Here is a 13,529-nt window from a genome sequence, read left to right on the forward strand (position 1 = left end):
ATACGCGCCCACGCGCGCCGACCTTTTTTGAAAGATGTTAGACCTTTACCTTTTGCACTGCAAAAATTTTTTTTTGCAATCGTGCCATTATAATTATTCTGTCATTATGAAAGCGATGTCTCTTGGGGCCTGAAGGTGTATATAGTCTCTAGAATCCTGTCTGGGTTTGCATTATGTAAGAGAGGCATAGCATAGAGTATTTCCTGATACATATACAGTACTTAATCAAAATTTTCTCCTGAAGAGGAATGCTTAACCTAAGCATTAGAGTCATATAATAAGTGACCTTGCAGTTTCCATCCACAGAAAGACTCTCCCCATTACTCACGGAACCGTCCTGTTAACACAGCAGAGAAACCATGATGATCAGCGATGAATGAGGGTGCACTCCACTTGTACCACCAACAACACCTTTTAGATCCTTTAGACCCTGGAGGGTGCAGACCATCTGGAACATTTTAAACTCACACTGTACAAACATCTATGGTCTTCTTGCAAAACACAGACGATACTGTTTTCAGCGAGTAATGCACAAATTCGACCCACCCGGAGGGTGGGTACTCTGCTCGTAATAGTAATAATAATAATAATAATAATTTTATAGTAATAATCTACAGCATTTATAAAGGGGCAATATATCTGCCAATTAAGCCATTCGAAGGCACTCCACGGTGCAGAGGGCCAGGCCATTCGTTTCAGTTTCAGGTTTTTATTTCGACTCTTGAATCAAACACAAAATACAAGAAACATACACATCTTAATACGAGAACAGTGGAGGAACCTGAGCATGGATAAAAGCATTTCAGCTCCATTTTTAACAATGGATTTTGGATTTTGAAAACAATGGATTTTGTATTTTGAAAACAATGGATTTTGGATTTTGAAAACAATGGATTTGGGATTTTGAAAACAATAGATTTCGGATTTTGAAAACAATGGATTTTAACAAGCTCCATTTTTAACAATGGAAAAACATGATGAGACAGAAATAATGAAATATTGTGAAATAACAATCCTATAATGACAATAACGAGGAGGTAGCCATATAGAGAGGAGCACAAAGTTGCTTTAAATTAGACCCATCAAGCCTTTGAAAATGGTTGCGAACTTGTATGGTTGCTTCAGCCATATAATCAATCCTTTTTAAATGCTGAGCATCGAGCAAGGAAGCAGCACATTCCATTTTGCAAGTCTTTGGTATGACTCGGTCAGGGTTAGAAGCACCACCCTCCCACATGTAGAGTGGATGGTCTAACAATTACACCACCAAGTCTGCTGAAGAATACCAAAGAGGTACCAACTGAGTGCAAAGCAATCAGCACCCCGTGGTGCTCATCCTTAGGCTCAACCTCTAACCCTCTTATCCAGCCATGTTAATCAGCCAGTTCATCCATTCACCGAACGCAGTTGTTTTGCATCTCCCTCGGTGGCGATTGAGTTTCCTCCAGAAGCATGATCATTGGGTGCCTGATTGGAATCAGGTGCCTGAAAGACAACAGGCGATTGATAATGGACACGTCTGTGCCTTGCATCCTCGCTGCCAATTTTTGTGCCTCGTAATTGGCTGCAGAGAATTCCGAACCGTGTTTCTTCCCAAATCGTTGCAACTCTTGTATCTACACCAACACAGGCATGTAAACTAGTTGGCAACATTGCTTAAAATGCCTTCAACTGCAAGATCTGTCGATGTGCTTTTCAACCATCCACCGACAACCCGTGGAGGCGTGCATCGAATGACGTTCCACTTGCTGTCGTACGATATCCGGAGAGACTTTCGACATCACTGTCGAGAATTTCATCAACTGAAAAACCTGCTGAGAAATTATCCTGATAAGTAAATCACGTTGATTTCAAAAGCAAATCCATGGATGTGAAGGATGCCGCACCTCCTCGCAGCTTATTGATCAAAGTCAAACGATTTTACGAAGTCAGAGACGATGCATATGGTTGGACGACTTTTGGAAACCAAGAAGGGCTGAATGATTTCCATCAAATTCCCTTTTTTGTTTAGGCTGGAGCACATTGACTGGTACTGTACAACGCAATAAGACAGACAAACGTGTCTGGTGTCCCATGACAAGACCGGCTGGACATAGTAGTTCCTAGCAGGATCAGAGTGAACAGATATTGGTTGATTTGTAAAACAAGACACAACGGATGTTATGTGGTTCACACTTTCACCATTCTGCTCCTCTGACAGCATGGTACAGGTATGGCACACTTATGATTGAGCTACCTTGTCTGGGTTTGCTTCCTCACCCAACTTTCAACCATCATATTGATGTTTCACAAGACCTTAAATATCCCAGGGTGTCTTTCAGGAGGTCGAGTCAATGAGTTATCACCGGCACCCTGAGCAAATTATGAATTCCTACATAAATCACTTTCAGTTGAAAGTCAGCCCTGAACCACCCGGTTCATGAAGAGCTTGCGTGAAAAACCTTCCTCGGCGGATCCCGCGATGAATTGGACCGTTAATGAAGTATCATCGTCATCATAGACTTTGGTCATGCTGCTGCAATTAGTTCTCATAATGGACCTTTGAAATATTGATCTATGAGCAGGAGATACCCGGCGCTTCCTGGCTGGGTGAGCTTTTCCCCAGCGATGGTTTTGGGACGTGGTGGACATTGAATATTTCTGGAGTTATTGACCCCCTGGTGGTTACCTTTTGACTGTGGGCTGGCGGCAGCACTGCCTGACCCCCGCCCATCTCAATGTACATGTTATAGCGGCCTTTGGTGGCATCAAAATGGACATCAAGGTGAACCTCCGTTCGCTGAAAACCTGCCCAGATTATGAAGTACCTACAACCAAAATCTGTGGCCTCTCGATGCTACGGTTCGGCAGTTAAAGAATTACATACAAACACTTGAAAATGCCTTCGAAACCAACACAATTTCATGCACCCAGACAACTTTGAGGCAATTACTCCCCAAACTGAGCTATTGCTTCAATCCCCATCTATTCTTCAGCTTTGAAAAGGAATCCGTTCAAAATTCATATCCCACGTCAGATTCTCTAGACTAGAGCAATCTTTTCACGTCCACTCGAGGCACAGATAATATCGAGAACGCGTACTTCAGCCACGGCAATGAGCGATGTCAGGTTAGTATCTGAAAACAAATGATAAACAAAGGTGTGTTTGGAAAAAAAAGATCTTTCATCCCCAAAGCTGCTTGCTTTAACTGTGCTTTGCCGACGGCCATCCTGAGATGGGATTGCTGGTGCATGAGGTGAGTCTTAATTGGGAGCCCTTGATAGAAATCAAATTGATATCCAAGAGTAACTGTATCCCGAAGGCATTATTCGTCTTGGTAAAAGGTAATGCAGAGCAAGTTCAAACTTGGACGGGGGAGTCGAGGCTTTGGAGACGCTCACGGAATTACCACTTCCGGTTCAGAGGTCGCTGCATGTGTAGCTCGAATCTACAGCTGCTCCTTCCACCTCAATCAAAGTTACGATCTCTGAAGCGGATCAGTCATGTTTTTCTGTTGCAATTTGTCTCCCTGCGTATCGTTTGTGTCTTCATCGTACCTTGTTGTCGATATTGTTGAATTCATTTATTTTGAAGCCTCGGCCTACAGCCAGGAGCTAAATCGTCTCGGTTTTGAGGTTGTTTGTCATTCTGTTTCTTTTTTTTCCCCAAATTATTTTTTGTCCTTTCTGCCTCTCCAACAATATCCTATTACCCTCGCTAATAAAATCAAAAATAAAATAACTCAAAGGCGCAATTTAATTCTGCCCTCCACTTGTACTTCCTGTGCCTCTTTCTTTACCTCTCTCCTTTGTCAATAATCATCTTCATTGAAGAATACACTTCTTCCTTAAAAACTTTTTGAAAACATGAAAATGCTTCACTTTCCATTTTTCTCCGGCATGAGTGCCTCACTTGTTCTTCTTTATCATGAGATATTCTTCCTCTTATTCATAAGGTGGATTTTGCAAAACTTTCTGCCATCCATCCTCGGACCTCCAGTTCCTACAACATGACCTTTCTCCATGCCATCAAGCAAAATCCCTTCCACCCGTCCCATGATCCTTATCTCAGAATGTTAAACATGGGAATCTTGACAAGTCCAGTTTGCAGAGGTTGTTTGCGCACAGCAATCAAATCCCCTTCATGATTTTTTGCAGTCAAACCCCTCCATGTTAATACCCTTCCCACATCACCTGCATGTCCGCGTCTTTCCAACCCCACCCCTTCAACATGTCACCATCTTCAGCATCCTTCCACTTCAATTCATGTCCACACTTTCTGCATCCCCCCTCACCCTACCCTCTCCAAGATCCCCCTTCACACCACCCTGTCCAAGCTTCCCCTCACTGTCAGTGAACTGATCTTACACCTCGCAACCCCCAATAGTACCCCTCCACTCCCACCTCTTGTTTGTCTGTGTGTTGTAGCATCCTCCAAACAGTGACCTCTCTCTCTCTCTCTCTCTCTCTCTCTCTCTCTCTCTCTCTCTCTCTCTCTCTCTCTCTCTCTCTCTCTCTCTCTCTCTCTCTCTCTCTCTCTCTCTCTCTCTCTCTCTCTCTCTCTCTCTCTCTCTCTCTCAAACAACATGGACTAACTTTTAACCACTCATTGATCCTTGGAGAACGGTAACGATTCATTAAAATAACTAAACGCGGTAAGAGACCGTTTCACAAATCTGCGGAGGTATTCAAAAGTCCTTCGCCGCTGACGCACACACGTCAGTGAGCCACAGACGTGACGATACAAATACGTAAAGCCAATTTTGAAGACCCACTGATACTTTTATGTACCAACGGGACGACCCGTGAACCCGTTGGGTTCCTGTTGTGACAGCGGTTGATGAAAAAGAAAAAGACACAAAATTTTAATATTGTTGCGGCCACGGATACCGAGACACCAGCTTGTCACTCAGGGGGATTAATCCCCGGTTGTCCTCTGTAGAGCCGGACCTGGGGCCACGCTCACAATTAACGTTGCGGTACGGTGGGTTGTTTTAGAACCACGAATGCCACCCAGTCATCCACAAGTTCCAGTGTCCGCCGTCTAATTATTCTGTTTAACTAGAGGTCACGTGTTACCTGAGCAGGGAGCGCGCCCTCGGCAAAGCACCAATGTTATCTCGATTAGATTTTAATTAGGGCGGCTGAGCGTTTTAACCGCTGGTGCGTGCCGACGATTTTTGGTCAAATCTGTCGTAATTACCTCCCAGTCTATCGAGGTTCGGACAATGCCAGACTATTGGAAGGAAGGGACAAACACGGACAGGTTGGAAGTCGACAAATAATTTATTAATAATAAAATAAATAAATAAAAGAGCTTTTTATTTGCTGAGGTAAATAAATGAATTAATTTCAAAGCAAAATCAATCAAAATGCCAAGAAAGAGACAAAGAGCAGATGCTTATCGGTTGACTTACAGCTAAACACAGACAAGGGTACCCAACAGATCATTCGGGAGGGGAGGAATCGTCTCACTCACCAGAAAGTCGTCCGTAAAGTGAAAACGTCCTCAAATGTGTGCGTGCGTGTCACGTCCGTCACCAGAACCCAGCCTTGCCGTGCACCCTCTCGCGAACAGCCTTGAACGCCAGTCGATGACTGGGAGGGCACCGAGATCGTCTGTCGCGGGTTTATACCCTGATGCTGCGACACGGGCAGTTCCTCACACTTCACAAAACTGGTGACCTCCAGTGACCCACACAGTCCGTCAGTGACTGACCTGCACCTCACTTGTTGGTGACTGACCCATGCCTCACTCGCCGCCGGCGCTGCTCACACCCACACGCGCACCACACGCTTGCTTGCCCAAGCACTGGGAAGGATGAATTGTCTCATTGTTGGCACTGGTCAGACACCCACACGTGCACCACACACTCACTTTCTTCTCCTCTTTTGTGCGCTTACACCGGCTTCTTGCTCACTTCTCTTCTTCCTCCCTAGCTTTCTCTCTGCCCCGCTTTCTTTCACTTCTCTCGCCTCCGCTTTTCTTTTGCCTCAGAACGGACCTCCATTCGTTTTATATCTGCGGGCCGTCTCTGTGGGCGCAGTCCGCCCCAAGCTCACCCCACTTGCGCATGGTTACCATGACGACCTGTGCCCTCTCAAAAAAGGCGGGCGTCGGAGCTCGCGAAAGAATGTTGCTGAGCAAAAATAAGGGCGAGCTTCAGAGCTCGTGAAAGAAATGTGTAAACATGTCTGTCGTAAAGAAAAAAGCTTCCCATTAGAGAGGGGATCTATTCTTTACCCTTCTCAAAGCATCACATTTAAGATCCCATTAGACATGTGGATGGGGCTAATCTGAATATGCATTTCAGGAAATAACTGTCTGAGGACCTGGATGTGTGGATGCATTCAGCAGACCGGATTCTGAAGTCCGTAACAATATTATTTAGTGGTCAAACTTTAACTTGAAGAAAATTGAGCATTTACCTGAGGAGTCATTGTTCAGCCAACCGGTTTCTCGAGGTATATCAACACATTCTCCATGGTTTGTCCTTGCGCTTTATGGATCGTCATTCCAAAACTTCACTGAATTGGGAATTGATTTTTTAATAATGTTTTTCGTTGCCCGATTTGAACGAAACTTGATACTGCACACCGCAGGTGAATGGTAGTAAGGTGGCCCTCAAATTTTTGCACTATCGTGTACCGTTTCGGCTGTATTTCACAAACATATATATATATATATATATATATATATATATATATATATATATATATATATATATATATATATATATATATATATATATATATATATATATATATATATATATATATATATATATATACAAGATGCGAGTTTTAGTAATATACTAGATGACCCGTGAACCAGTTGGGTTCCCATTGTGACAACAGTTGATAAAAAATCATTTCAAGAAAAAAAAAAGATAGCTCCAGCAAACTATACCGCTGAGGTTGTTTGCATTGATCAAATACTCCCGAAGAGTCCTTGACTGAATTGGGAATTGATTTTTTTAATAATGTTTTTCGTTGTCCGATTTGAACAAAACTTGATACTGCACACCACAGGTAAATGGTGAGTAAGGTGGCCCTAAAATTTTTGCGCTATCGTATACCATTTTGGCTGTATTTCGGGAACATACATACATACATACAAGATGAGAGTTTTCGTAATATATAGATAGATGTCATTAAGTCTCATTTTGTTGTCAAATGTGACAATTTGGTTTGGGAGGTAGGGAGACAAAGAATGAAATATTTAAATATCTCAACTTTTCAATACTGTATTGCCACTCCACCACCAGAGCGTGGTCCTCCAAGACCGTTTCTTCTGGTTATTCAACCTCCCTTTGGATGCAGCTCTCCCTTCGTTCCAAATATATTCCATTTTGTGACATTGGTGTTTCTTCTTTTTCTTTTTTCTTTGTAATTTGTCCCATTTTTGCTTTGCTTTTCAAAAATCACTTCGAAAGATGAGAAAATGCATTTCTCTAAAACATTGATCATTGGACGAGAAGTTGGCAGCCTGCTTGTATGAAAGGCAATGAATCCATTGCGCGTGCGATTCATGATATTTGTGCTGAATCTGCTTGGATGTGAAAATGAAAGAAACGGAAAGACACACTTTGTTACGATTTACGATAGTCTACTGCACTGGTATGCAAGGAAGCCGCTGCTCGTGCAACGCTCAGAGTAGACAATTAGAGCCGAGACATGAACTTGTGAAAGAATCTCTGCATGACACAAAATTGGAAAGATGGCACAGAATGTAAATAATAAGTCAGGTTCACTTGTGACATCCTGGCATTTTAATGATGACAGTCGTGTTCAGTTTTGCACGAATAATTACGTGATTAAATATTTAAAAAGCTATGATTTCAGCCATTATAGGGTAAGGTGGTGGCCTCGTGTGTGGCAAGGACACTACATTGGCATCCCAGACATGGCAGATCAAACTGCAGTTGAAGGCAGCAGGATGAAGGATTTGAAATCGAACTTTCAGGAAATTGAGATATATTCTCAGGAAAATTTCCATGTTGCTGTCGGACTGTCAGTATATACCTATCTGACTCCTTTTGGCAGGCATGGAGAGGATAATGTGCCTGTCCTGCCTGGTCTTGTCCACATTACGTGTCAGTCCTCACATTGTCTTAATTTCGGTTTGGGATGAGAACTAAAATGCCAACTCTGTCGGACTACTAAATGTCAGATCAGTGCTTCATGGGCAGCACGCTCCACCACAAAGTGTGCTGTGGCTCAGCATGGATTGTAAGCAGGACATTCCATCTGCTAGCATTTGCTGGTGGACGATTGAAATCCACTATGTCTGTCACAAACAGTAGGTGAGTCATCGCCGACACCTTCGACACACACAAGGAAATTATACACAGGTGGGGGCTATTCAGCCGATCCAAGTTTCATCCGAGTCATGTCCTTCTCATACTCTCTTTTGGCTTGCCGAGTTAATTTATTAACTCATCTCTGTTTACTTCAACAGTGATATAAATCTAACTTCAATCCGGTTACTTTAAACTTAATAAATGCCTTCTGCTTCTCTTTAATAGAATTCCATATCTCTCTATTCAACTACCCTGGTCTCTTTCTGCTTCTAGTTTTACACCTCATTGGAATGTACTTACTTTGCACTCTACACATTTGATCCTTGAAGGTTTCCCATTTTTCTGATGCTGATTGTCCTGTTGTTAGCTTCTCCCAATCTAAATCACCCAACTCTCTCCTCCTATCCTCAAGGTTTTCCTTCCTGAAATCTAACAGCCTTACCCCACTAATCTGAACTCTAACCCTAAACAGAATCTTTGCACACACAATGTTGTGGTCACTTGCTCCCAAATGCTCCCCTACCTCCACCTCCTCCATCAAATTACAAATTCCTACCCATATCAGACCTGGCCTGCTGGTTCGTGAAAGACTTGGACCACAAGCGTTTCCCAACCAACCCCATGAGAAGGTGGAGTTACTGGGGCCAAAGTGGTATCGCAGAAATTCAATTGCTAACCCGAAAAAAGAAACTCACCAAAGAGGAATAATAATGCTGTGCAAGAGTTGATCACGGTCCCTCCATGGCCGAACACAGAACGAACTGGAAGGGCATTTGGTAGAGCGAATACCTCCACCACGCAATGCCTGATACACGAGAACATATCGGGCCCAATACATTTTTGAAATATCATGCTGTGCAGAACTGTATCGATTTGGGCCTGATCTCTCAATGGTGAAGAATCACTTAGAAATTAAATAATTCTCGTATCCAGATCCGGATTCGGATCTTCACCAAAATCGAATCAATTCGTTGTGGTCACACACCAAACCTGTCCACCAAGTTTCGTCTGAATCCGTCCACAACGTTTTGAGATTCCGTGCTATATATGAATTTAACCCAATCTATCTCTCAATGGTGAAGAATCACTTTTTAAAAATTTCAGCTTCACCACAATTAAATCAATTCTACCTTGTCGCACAGCCAACGGGTCCACCAAGTTTCGTCCGAATCCATCCACAACTTTTTTAGATATTGTGCTATATATCGTTTTTGACCCGATCTCTCAATGAAGACTGAAGAATCACTTAAAAAATTCAAGTAGTCGGATCCGGATCTTCACCAAAATCTAACCAGTTCGTCATTGTCACACACTGAACCTGTCCTCAAAATTTAATCTGGATCCGTCCACAACTTTTTGAGATATCCTGTACACAAACAAACAAACAAGCAGTCATAGACTGGTACTTCCGAAATCGTCAACTTGACCTCTGACCTTGTCTAATAAAAGCTGTCTGCAGAGAAGGTATCGACGCAAACCAGAAGTTTCTACAATGATTCTGTATCAAACCATCAAAAATCGTAACGTCGACCGAAGCAAAAATCTCCATTTCTCCACGCAATTATACCTTAACGGAACTCAACGACGCGTCTGCTCGAGCGCACTACATCATGGGACGACCCGTGACGCATCGAGTGAAATATTTTTTATGCAATCTTAAAACGTCTCCAAAACATCCGATTTTTACCAGAATTTCGACAACCGAGTTTTAAGCGTCCTAAGCGATCGCAAATACCGAAGACAAAATTAAAATCGAAGTTAAAACGAACTCGTAACGTCGAGCGAAGCAAAAATACTCCATTTCTCTACATTAATTTACGGAATTATGTTTGACCTCACTGTGACCTTGACCTTTGACCGATTTTGACCAAAATCTAATCAGCACTAGCCATCACCCTCCTGAATCAAGTGGTGTAATTTGACACTGGAAGCTTCTTCCGTTCTCGAGTTATCGTGCCTACAAACAAACAAACAAACAAACGGAAGTCATCAATATACTTACGAAATCTTTAGATTTCTTAAGTAACAAGAAAGACGTTGTGCAGCGCACGATACTTGCAAAATCTCAAAACCAAGGTTGACCATGAAAATAATTGGTGGTTGACCAGTAACCTGATATGCTAATCTTCTTCAAATTTCAAGTAAATCTGATTGAAAATTGAGGATTTTAGATTTTGCACTGAAGTTGTTGACCTTTGTTCTGTTTTGACCTTTTGGCCGATGCTGACCTCAAAATTATGGGTGGTTAAATTCAGTGGCATGATATGAAAACCCTGTTCAAATTTCAAGTAAATCAAATGAAAATTAATGATTTTAGACATTTGGCCTATGTTGACCTTTTGACTTTTAGACCTCAAAAATAAATGGGGGTTGAATTCAGTGACCTGATATGCAAATTCTGTTCAAATTTCAAGTAAATCAGATGAAAAATGAGGATTTTTTTTTATAAATTCCACTTCAGTTGTTGACCTTTGGCCTAATGTTGACCTTTTGGGCTATGTTGACATAAAAAAAATCATTGGTGGTTGAATTCAATGACTAAATATGCAAATCCTCTTGATATTCAAAGTCAATCGGATGAAAATTGTCAATTTTAGAAATTTGGCCTATGTTGACCTTTTTGGCGATGTTAAGCTCAAAAAATAATTGGTGGTTAAATTCGGTGACCTGATGTGCAAATCCTCTTAAAATTCAAGCCAATCGGACAAAAATTGAGGATTTTAGAAATTCCGCCTTAGTTGTTGACCTTTGACCTCTTGCTGACCTTTTGCCATCAAAATCAATGGGCTTCTTGCTTATGACCAAGTCGACCATTTGGTGAAGTTTGATGAAGATCGGTTTGAAATTGTGACCTGTAGGTTGTTGACAAACAGACAAACACACACAATCACTGACCAGACCGACCAATGTACGTACGTGCGAATCTTCAACTTCACAGCGAACAGACAGATGGATGAAAACATAAGGTAGAACAACGTTGTAGGTGGTTTTGAGTTTACACTCGAAACTTAATAGAAGCAGGTTGATCAGAACTGGTCTTTGCAGAAGTGACGTAAGAATTACACAAAATTACACAAATGTAACTGTTGTAATGGACACAAATGTTATGTACACACAAATGTAAATCAGAAATTGATCATTTTATTTTTACCTCTGAAACCGAAGGTGGACGAAGGGTATACAAAATAAAGCGCTAAATCTTCTTGAACTTAGTAACATAGTGTTTGTTGTCAGGCGGAGTGACGTTGCTGGACGTCTTTGTGCTGCGATAAGCAAGACTCGTGGAATTTATGATGCTCTAAGTGTCAATTTCATGGTTGGTATATAATCTGATCCGATGTACCAAACATACTCCATGTTACAGAGCGTTGGTTCAACCGAAGCAGTTTCTCGGTCTGGGGTCGTGTTCAGTGGTTTTCCGTCCCTCTCCCAGCAGTGCAGTTAAGTTTGGAATTTGTTCATGGTGCCTCCCTCTCGCCTACACTCTTCACAAAGGACACCGTGGAAGCTTTAACGTCTACTGATACTGACAGATGGATCGCCCACTTTAACATCCATTCGAGGGACGGCACACACATATCGATGAATCACCACCCTGCCTGTGGTACACTGGGATGACAGTTCATACATAGCTCTGTCTGGATTCAAACCCAGGCTAGACATCTTAGAAGTGAGTGTGGATACATCTCGGCCATCCTGCCAACCTCAGTATATAATACTGCATTTCTAATTCCATCAACAATATGCTAAAGCACAATTTATACTAACTATTAAATTTCCTTAAACGTCAGCCATCTCAATGAAATTCAGATGAACTCATGCGAAGGTCAAAAATCAGTGTTACCGATAAATCTTCCCTCTTTATTTGTTTAACATGGACTTCCGAATTGCAGATATATTGCAGTGAAAATATGTTGCAGTCTTTCGTTTAATTAAATATCGAACCGGACGAGAACATCAAATAAATCAGGAAAAAGTAATTGAGAGTGCCTCAAATTGGCAATAACGCAAACCTTTATCAAAGGCCATCAAACATGCCTTGCCCGACTTGGACGGAGAGCATCCCCCTCCTGACCACCAAATTGCGGTCGTGGTATTGGTGTAAGGATTGTGACTGATCACCATGCTGAAGCGCTTCTCTCCCTGCCCGACAAAATGAAGTCTCCCGAAAGAGCCGATGAACCTGGAGATATTGGGGAAAGTAATTAGGCAAACGGAAATAGTTCGTTTTCTCTGACTGTGACATTGCTTATCGATCACAGCCCTTTCTGTCATTGCATTTTTATCATTCTCCTAATTGTCTGTTATTTCATTTTGGTATCTTACACGTAGCGCGTTATCCCAGAGATTCAACATCCTCGGAGCCCCAGACATCATGGGATCTCAATTCGAGGATGTGCAAAGTGTGAGCTTCAAGGTTATTTGGGTTTTTGCTCGATTCACGATGTACCTGTGAGTAGCAATATTGAGAAATTGTTCAATCAATATTCATGATGAATATTCAGCTCGGAAAATTGTATTCTTCGAAGCATTGAACACAACTTCGGGATGATAACAAAACATAACAGAGAAAAGTGCAACGAACTGTGCGTTTCCCGTCGGGAGAGTTCAAGTCATAAGACACGAGGGCAGGTGCCGCCTGCTCTGCTTAGGAATGAGGTCTTACAGGCACCTGGTGGAGAGACTTTGCTAACACAGCACCTGGAAATGTGAACCATCCATGTAATCTTCCAGTCCATTTTCAATTTTTTGTCGATTTTCTCCTGGGTTCATTAACCGCAGCAGGTAAAAGATAATGATCATGATTGTTTTCTCCAAGTCTTTTTTTTTTGGGGGGGGGGTGGTCTGGGGGGAGGAAAAGGGTGGTGGAATTCGTTGAAAGAATTGCACTGTATTTCCAATCCCAGTCCTTATGTTTGGAATTCCACAGCAAATCACACTCCGCATAAGAACTGGCAAGATAGCCTTGAGGTATATGCACTCACCTCTGTGCTATCTAAGCCTGGGTTTGAATGGCAACTACTTACCCTCGCCAAAGGAGAGGGCATCGCACCTGGGCTCGTTTGTTTGTCTGTCTGTCTGTTTGTCCACACAGAACTTTCACGTTTTTCTCTGCAACTGCTTGATGGATTGAGACGAATTTTCTCACCATTGGTGCAACGACTCATGTAGAATGTATTAATAATAATTATGATGTCATAGATAACATAGTGTGGCAGCCATGTTGGAATAACGGAAAAACTTTGG

At 42.2% G+C, this 13,529-nt stretch overlaps 1 protein-coding gene across 1 annotated transcript in view; it reads right to left on the reverse strand.

The window, feature by feature from the left end:
- Positions 1-12,540, reverse strand: part of LOC147021251 (uncharacterized) — a 28,760-nt gene extending 16,220 nt beyond the window's left edge. The window contains exon 1 of the mRNA XM_085891037.1: positions 12,296-12,540. The gene's annotated coding sequence lies outside the window, so the exon portion shown is untranslated. The remainder of the gene's footprint in view (positions 1-12,295) is intronic.
- Positions 12,541-13,529: the final 989 nt, after the last annotated feature.

This window comes from Eptatretus burgeri, chromosome 8, assembly GCF_056783735.1.
Source record: "Eptatretus burgeri isolate ZD-2024b chromosome 8, Ebu_testis_v1, whole genome shotgun sequence".
Lineage (NCBI taxonomy): Eukaryota > Metazoa > Chordata > Myxini > Myxiniformes > Myxinidae > Eptatretus > Eptatretus burgeri.